Source organism: Mastomys coucha, unplaced genomic scaffold (genome assembly GCF_008632895.1).
Source record: "Mastomys coucha isolate ucsf_1 unplaced genomic scaffold, UCSF_Mcou_1 pScaffold9, whole genome shotgun sequence".
Taxonomy (NCBI): domain Eukaryota; kingdom Metazoa; phylum Chordata; class Mammalia; order Rodentia; family Muridae; genus Mastomys; species Mastomys coucha.
Window position 1 is genome coordinate 24100073 of NW_022196915.1, and position 9111 is coordinate 24109183.

Consider the following 9111-nt stretch of genomic DNA (forward strand, 5'->3'; position numbering starts at 1 on the left):
GGCCTCTTATCACACTTTTGTCAGTAGCTGGTAAGAAGGAACAGGCCATAGCAGTATTAAAAAAAATAAAAGGTATTAAGTAGGATATTTTTTAAAAGTTGCTGAGGAGGTCTATGAGGAGTCATGGATGGACTGATAAGAGGTGGCAGGGGGACAGTGGAGTGGGGATATGGAATGGGGAACACAGGGGAAAATTAAGTATGAAATATATTGAAACTCATTACTTGTACAACCACTTAAAAAAAAAAACAAATGAAATTTTCCTAAATTCTTGCCATGAGAATACTATTGTGTCTTTATTTCACCACTGATAATAGGTTCTTCTCCAACTTTATAGGTTTCTGGACAGTTAATGATAATTGGGGTGCAACAAAGAAGGAGAAATTTAGTCATATATGTTTAAATTGCTATTATAAGATAACAAATTTTCTTTCTCATTTTTAACATATTTTCTCTGTGTTCTTTAAGGGGTTGGGACACAAATCTTTGTTTTCTAAGCTCTTTGTGCTCTAAGAGAGGTTTGCATAATTAGACAAAGCCTATGGTTAGGTTTATAATACAATCACAGTAAGTTTTCAGTATTTATTGCTACCAACTATTAATGTAAAGAAAAATAACAATTTGATATAGGAAAATCAATTCAGGGTTGACCACGTAGAAACTGATCTAGTGATACGAAGTCACTTCCATCTGAAAAGAAATTAGGTTTTTTCTTTCATTTCTTTGTTACCTGTTGCTTCTACAGACCATGAGTACTTTCAGACAGCAGTATAAACTTAATGCTGTGTTTCACATTAAGTGTGTAAGGGAAACATCCCTCAACATAACAAAGATTAGTTTCCATGCATTCAAAATGAGTTCTTAATAAGCAAAACCTGTCAGGGAAATGACCCATTTATCTTGTTCATTTTTCGCATTTTATCTCACTTAAGGGGGATGAAAATCAAATTCTTTTTGCCTTCTGACACACAATGTAGTCTGCCTTGCCCATGACAGTTATATATGTGAAGAGGAAGATATGTGGGAGCTTTTGAATGTCATCAGCTCAGCCAAATACCAGAGGTTTCTGTTCATTTAATCAGAGAGTAGATATGCTTAATAACGAAGCCAACAAAATATTAAACAAATGAACCTACTATCAGACGAGAGTGTTTGTCGGGGTCACTGCAATTTATTACCCATTTACTGGGCTTGAGCTGTCAGCTTGCTACTTTCATTTGTCATCTGAGCAGATGGAAGGACAACCCCATGTGAGTCATTTCCTATTTCTTATACAACAAAACCGAGACAGAGAGATTAAAGATATTGGTCTGGTGTTATAAGTCATGGACACAGCTGAAGCAGCCCAAGAAATAAAGCACAGACTAGTTTTTTTCCAGCTCACATCAATGTATTCTGGATTCTGATATGTAGGGCTATAAAACTGCACAGTGAAATTGGACATAGAAACAAACAGTAGAAAGACATGTGGCATTTTGGGATGACGAGCACACTCAGACACTAGTATGGGGGATATTTGGTGTAAACAAAGAAGTCATGTTGTATATCTCACTCTGATACTCTTCTCTCATATGACTCCCAGGTTAGATCCTGTACATTCCCTGATGCTTTAAGCTATGCCTTCACTCTTGTACTGATTTACATGCGAATGTATACATGTGTGTGCATGTTGAGAAACCCCAAACTTGCATGATGAGAAACATCTTTATTCCAGTACTTGGAAGGCAGAGCAGACAGATTTCTACATTAGAGGACAACCTGGTGTATGAAATGAGTTCCAGGGTATCTAAAGCTCCACAGAGAAACTCTGTCTCAAAAAACCAAACCAAACCAAGTGAACCAAGTGAACCAACCAACCAACCAACCAACCAACCAACCAACCAACCAGACAAAACCAACAAAGGAATATATAATCTGTACTCTCTGAATGTATCTAATGTACAAATCCTGTGCTTTTATATGCCTTATCTTTCTGAAGTATATATTAATAAGCTCCTTTTCCTTTCCTCTCTAAATATTAGTGAGATAACACTATACACATGGACTAGAAAATGTTGACTGGGAGAACCCAATGGGACTTTAGGTAGCTGGCACATAAAACACTGACTATAAAAAATATTGTATGTAGAAGATATTCTTAGGAGTCTTACAAATGATCTTTGGGTAAAAATTGAATGACTGGGAATGAATTGTCCATTCTGAGAAGATTAAAGGGTGTGTCAAGTGAGATACTGAATCTTTTAGGGTCAGACTCCATCTTAGAGAACCTGACCTACGCTGAACTCAATTTAACTAACAGGCCAGTACCTAGCATCATTTAACACCAGTTTCCAGGCTACCCCCAACAAAACCTGCATCTAGCATCAGTTTCCAGGTTATTCCCCAACAAATCTGCACCCCAAGGTTACAAACCTGCCCCTGACACTTCACTTCCTAACAATCATCAATCAGGAAGTTAAGTTTATGGTTTGGATCCCAGCACCAGCCAATTATGTTAAAGGCCATAATGGCCTTACAATCAGATGTTTACCAGACTAGATACCCCTTCTTGTCTCTGCAAATGCTTGGCGAAAACTAGGCTTAGGAATTTACCTTCTTGCTGTATCAGGGTTAGTAGGAGCCCAAGCTCAAGCTTTAATAAAGAGACTTTAATGTGATTGCATTGGGATTGGCTTCTTGGTGGTCCTTTTGGGGGTTCATGAACCTTTCATGGCACAACACAGGTAGAATAGAGCATGAGGGGACTTGGTGTGGTTGTCAAATATTACCCAATGGAGTAGGACAGCAGAGAATGGAAGCACAAGACTGAGATGTGTTACTAACTCTACATAACCCAGATGGCATGGGAAGGAGCTGAAGGCTGTGTTTAGAGATGGGAGCCAATGGATGACTAGAGGACTAACATTGTAGATTTATGTTTTAGGATGAACCTAGTCTAATGTGTTGTTTTTTTTTACTCTTGTGCTAATAGTGAAATACCTAAGTCTGAATACTTTGAAAAAAGATTATATTTAATGGTTCTAGTCACAAATAGGGGCTGCATCTGATTAACTCCCAATGAGAGTCTTGTGCTAAATCCTGTCATAAAAGTGTCTTTTGGAAGGAGCACATGGTTAAGAAAATCTAAGGTGCAGGGGTCAGGTTCACTTTATAAAGCATGGCACATGGTATCCTAAAATAACTTTTAAGTGTCTCACACTTTGATATTTATAGAGATTAAGATTAAACATGTATTTTAGTTGGAACAAAGTATGCATATCTAAACCACAGCATGTGTGATGGGTGGACTGGCTGATGGAATGGGTGTCTGGGCAGAGACTCAGGTCAGCAGACCACAGCTCGGGCTGCTTTACTTAGCTTAGCTAAGTGGCTTAGCTAGTAAGCTATTTAGTTTAGCTAAGTAGTTAGATAACTGGGTGAGATTAATCTAGGTGTCACTGTGAGACTTGATGGACTTGTTAGAGTAGGGTTTGGGGTCACGAGAGAGAAGAATGGAATAAGAAGGCACAGCTCATCTCACACAGCTGAATGGATGGTGAGATCCCTTAAGACAGCATAGAGGGAAAGAAGTATGTGTCTTGAGGGTTTGACAGGAAGAGGACATTTGGACTTGAGACACTCACACTTTTTAAAAATCTCTGGTAATGTTTGATGAAGAACCAAATTGTTCCAGGGTGATTCTCACAGAATTCTTGCCTAGATTCTGCTGATCTAGAGGGTTCATATGTTCACTAACATATGGAAAACCACCGTGTCCTATATTCTTCCTCTCAGTGCAAACAGTGTCTTAGATCTCTGCAAAGCAGCAAGGAGATATCTGAAGCTCAGGCTGAATGTCCAAAACAAGCCAGAGTGTTTTACAACACAGTGTGACACTTGCATCAGACCAAAACCTACCATTAATAAATTTCAGCATTGTTCCTAAGTCACAGTCACTCAGTGCTCAAAAAAGCTACTAACAGCATAGATGGTCACACCAAATGTTCAGGGCCATTATGGAAACTCTTGATGATATCAATCTGCATTCTTCAGTGTCTGGGATTACCACTGGTGATTACAAGCAACACTGACAATTTTCAGGCTAAAATGTTCTCTTGAGCAGTCTCTCTCTACTTGTATGTATGAATAGATGGCTGAGTGTGGCAAATAGATACACACTTCCCAGGCAAGAACTGGCCAATAGAAAAGAAACTGTAAAGCTTTGTTGAACTAGAAACACAGTGAGAAGAAAAAGCCATTTCTTGCTAACAACTGCCTCCTGATTCATGTAATTGATCCTAATGTAACATATTCTTGCTGGGCAATATCTCTAAGTTTGTTTATGGCATAAACAGAAGGCAATATTCTGGGGTTGGTGAAATACCCTGTTGGTCTCTGTAGCCATTTGTTTGGGGTCAGGGAATATAATAGGAAGTAGTTATCTTGTACCTTCATCAGAAGTCATTAAGCAAACTTCCAGAGAAACATCCTTTAATTGTGAGACCCTGTAGTCCCTGTCAACAAGATCTACATAAAAAGCTAAAAGGAAGGCATAAATGATAAATTAGGCAAGTGTCATTAGCACTCTTTGGAACATAGAGCCCCACAAGCTCCTCTGGCTTATGACATCCTCTTTGCTCATCGTCATCAAGGCAGAGGGCTTTGCAGTTGTCCGGCCCAGGGCCAACATGGTCCATCAAATTTTATCTGTATTCTCTTTGTAAGGAGAAAATTACCAAGCACAAATCCAATCAAATGCAGAAGCAATTAATGTGGAACATGCACAGCTAAATAAGCTATTTAAATGTATGGCTACAAATTCCCAGGTCTGCCCAATTGGATGGGACCCAGCAGCAGAAACCCCAACAAAAATTTCAGTAGAGGCTGCTAAGCAGCTATCTAAGTACAAATCCTTAGGGGGCTGTCAGGAGATGGCTATGGAATATCTTTATGAAGACAATGGTAGTGCCCTCCATAGATATTGTTTGGAGAGACAGAATTCTGGAATGCAAGATAAAACATTTATCATGCACTTAAGATGCACTCAAGTTTGGCCAGAAAAACACTACAGTAAACATTTGTATCACCTGAGCCTGGAGTCTAGCTCTCTTGATTGTGCGGGTAGTTTCTGAAAGGTTCCATTGTTCATCTTGAAAGTCATGGAAAGATAGGACAGAGTAGACTCAAAAATGGAACACCTCTTCTTTCTAAAACCATTTAAGGCTATTTTCTGGTGCAGGACTCACATGTAAAAGTAACTAATATTCACCTGATATAATTGTCATATCCAAGGCTGAAAGCCTCAGTCTCCTAGCCTAGACCTTGTTCTGGAAGCTTCTAGCCTCCATGTAATCTTATCTAGGCCTAGAACATTTTCAGCCTCTAAGACTTAATGATGAATAAGCTCACCCCTTCCTAATTCTTTCTGCTCTCTGGCTGGCTGATTAAACTCAACTCTTCTGGTTCAAACTCCTCTCCAAACTGACTGATTTAATCTGGCTTCTCTCTCTCAGCCTCTCCTGAATTGATCTGCCTGGCCTCATACTAACTTTGGTAATATGCTCTAATCCTTATGGATCCTTCTCATTCTCTTGGTACTTCTGTCTTCACTCATGTCTAGTTTGTTCTCTCCCTGCAACCAGTCTCTGTACAGCTGTCCTGGTAAAACTGCCTTCTTCCTCTCTCTGCACTTTCCCTTAAGTAGCTCCCTTTTACTCTCTCTTTTCATGAGAGTTGAGCATATTCTATTCTGTCAAATCTTTCTCTGACTCATCATTTTGTCTCCTACTCATGTAGACATCACTTTTGAACATGGGTGCTTTCTTCAAAACTAACTTTAGCATCATTGTTTGGGATTACAGGTGTGTACTATTTGATACAGTGTGTGTCTGTATTTGAGCCAGAGGTATTAAAGATGTGTGCTAAGGTCTGAACTACAGCACAGCTAGAAACAAGTTTTTTTTTTCTTTTTTTTTTATGTACATAACACAATCTCAGGATTCACCTTGTGATCAAATATCCTGAAACATCTATAAGGATGTTCAACTCCAAACAAAAGCTGGAAGTAGACTAGGCCATCAGATTGACTCAACTAGGTGAGACCACAGTTAGAATTGTTGACTTGGAGATATATCTAGATACACAGACACAAAGTAAATCAGTCTATTGGCTTATTTCATGGAACTTTATACAGTCCATACATTTTTATTATTTTTTTCAGGTTAAGAGCCTTCATTTGTTTGACAACATGGTCCTGTAGCTGTGTCTTTCAAGCTCATTCAATGTCAAGAAAGATCTGTATTAAAAATCATTGAAAATATAGGAAATTTAATGACCTATTGAGTTCTTCTCTATAGCTTCTTGGCAAAGACCTAGACCTAGAAAGGAAGTATTTTGGGAGTACTTTGAAATTATCATTACTATAAAGTAGAGGACATTGGTTTGGGAATTTTACCTCACATTTGGAATACATGATAAAACTCTGACTCTGTCCTCCTCTACATTCTCCCAAATGAAAATTAATCAAGCAAACACCCCTCTCCAGCTATTCATTTTCTAAAATAAATTTATTTTTATATAGAGAAAATGTACACCAGGAAGCGAGTCAGGAGGCTTTATCATTAACACTGTAAGCCTTGCAGACACCTCCTGGCTTCCCTTGGCTCATCCGCGGCATGACAGAGTTGGAACGAATTCTGAGTTGGGGCTGGTTTCTATGCTGAACCCATTACTACCTAATTGTAATGACTAAGAACACACAGCCTTGGTATTCAGATGCCCAAGTATGACCATTAGCAAGCAACTCTACACCTTTGATACTTGGAAGTATAGTATTTCAGCCTCTATCCCAGATTTCTGAATTAGAATCTTGTCAAAAATGTCCCAGGTGGTTCACATGTGTTTTAGTTAGGGTTTTACTGCTGTGAACAGAAACCATAACCAAGGAAACTCTTATAAGGACAACATTTAATTGAGGCTGGCTTATGGGTTCAGAGGTTTAGTCCATTATCTGGAAGTTAGAAACATAGCAGGATCCAGGCAGGCATGGTGCAGGAGGAGTTGAGAGTTCTACATCATCATCTGAAGGCAGCTAGAGGAATACTCATTTCCAGGCAGCTAGGACTAGGGTATTAAAGGCCATACCCACAGTGATATACCTACTCCACTAGGACCATACCTCCTAGTAGTGCCACTCCCTGGCCCAAGTATATACAAACTATTACAACATGTATTAACATTTGTCTTCTCAGATTACTAACTCCTATGTTTTATACTCAATAATCTTGTTTAGCTCTATCAACTTCCATGTTCCTTGCTGTACTGCTTTGCCTGCTGTTTTCTGAATCCCTTTGCTTTTCTACTTTCTGTGATATAAAGTTTGAGCTCTTGCTTCAGATAGACTGATCCCTGAGAAGAAGACACTATTGTGTGACTTCCGTATGCCATGTTGCTCATGTCCACAGTACGCTATTCACATCTTAGGCAACTGATGCCCTATGTTGTCTCAAAAGCCCCCTTAGAATTTTTATACATGAATAATTACAGGATTGACTCCTGTACACAGTTGCCATCCTCCAATACCTCTGAGGGTGGTGCTATGGCTCCCATGCCCTGAGGATACCAAAGGTTACAGCTCAAGATTCTCAATTATAATTATATCAGATTTTCATTTAACCTATGTTCATACTCCTGTGTGCTTTATATTATTTCTAGGCACTCCAGGATAGCCAATACAACATTAATGCTATGTAAATAGTGATTGCATATTGTTTAGGGTATAGGGATAAGGAAATCCAGCTTATATTTTAGTATAGGTACACTTTATTCTAAGGGTCTCCAGTTTATAAACAATTGACTCTGTGGACAAAGAACCTGGGAATATAGAAGACTGACTTAACTTATTGGATAAATTAATTTTGGTTCCTATACTTCTAAAAAAAAAGAGTACCTTTCTAACTTCTACTTCAAGCAGTCTTATGCTTGTCAGGAAATGTTGCCTGTGACAGATGCATCTAAACCCTTTGCTTTCATTCACTGGAAAACTTCTTTGGCCCAAATACATCAGATACCTTGGCAATGTACTACATATTTATTCTAAATTGACTAAGGAACATAGATTTGCTGTGTTGAGTCTTTTCATGAGGCTAAGACTAATTACTATGTGAATCCCAGCTCAGAGATGATTTTAGTGTTCTAGTTTCAAGGACAGGCTCTACTAGGCAATTATGCTGTGATTATACAGTAGTTGATTTTTCGTTTTCAAGGTCAGAATTAATAGAATAAACATAGTACAAACATAGCATTGGTGTTTTTAAACTTTTTTTTCAGTGAAGAAGAAAATAATTTTCTCCCAAGCTTGCTAAGCAAGCTCTCTATGTGTACAGGAAAGTTCCCTCTTATTATCTGTTATTTCTGGGAAAAGTAGAGGTACTGATAGACCAGAATGGACTTGACTTCCTTCAGAACTGAGCCTACTAGCCTCCTGATAACTCTTTGTTGTTTGATGGATTCAGTAGATTAATAGCATGAAGAATTTGTGTAGCATGGGAAAGAAGTAGACTAAGAGTCCAGAGAAACTGGGATGAAGCTCATCATCACATTCTCAATCAGGAGTGTGGCATCCTAATTCTCTCTGAGGGCAGCTCTGAGATTTGCAAGTCTTCTCACTCACCTTATATCACAGGCATACCAACCACTGTCTATGTGCAAAATCCTGGCAACACTGTATTTTAGTAAATAAAGTCTTATGTGTTCCTAGCCCTCTCATGGATATCTGATCAGTGGCCATACTGGACCTAACAGAGACTAGGTATTCTTCAATGCCTAATATTCTTACCATTTTCATGGAGAAACTTTGCTGGCTCCTCATATTCATTTTTATTTCTCAGTTTTGAGTATTACCGAGAACAAGATTGATGGTTTCAATCATGACTGGCTTTGCTGAAGAAGCCACATCCTACTGTATAGCCCGCGTGGTCCTCTCGCCGGGAAGAAGACACGCAGACACTAGGTTCCTTCTGCAGCAACTGTTTATTTGTCTCCATCCATAGTGAAAAAAGGGATGGAGCCCAAAATCCGCACTGCTTATATACACCACAGTGCGTGTATCTGCCCACAGCGTGGTGTGTCTGC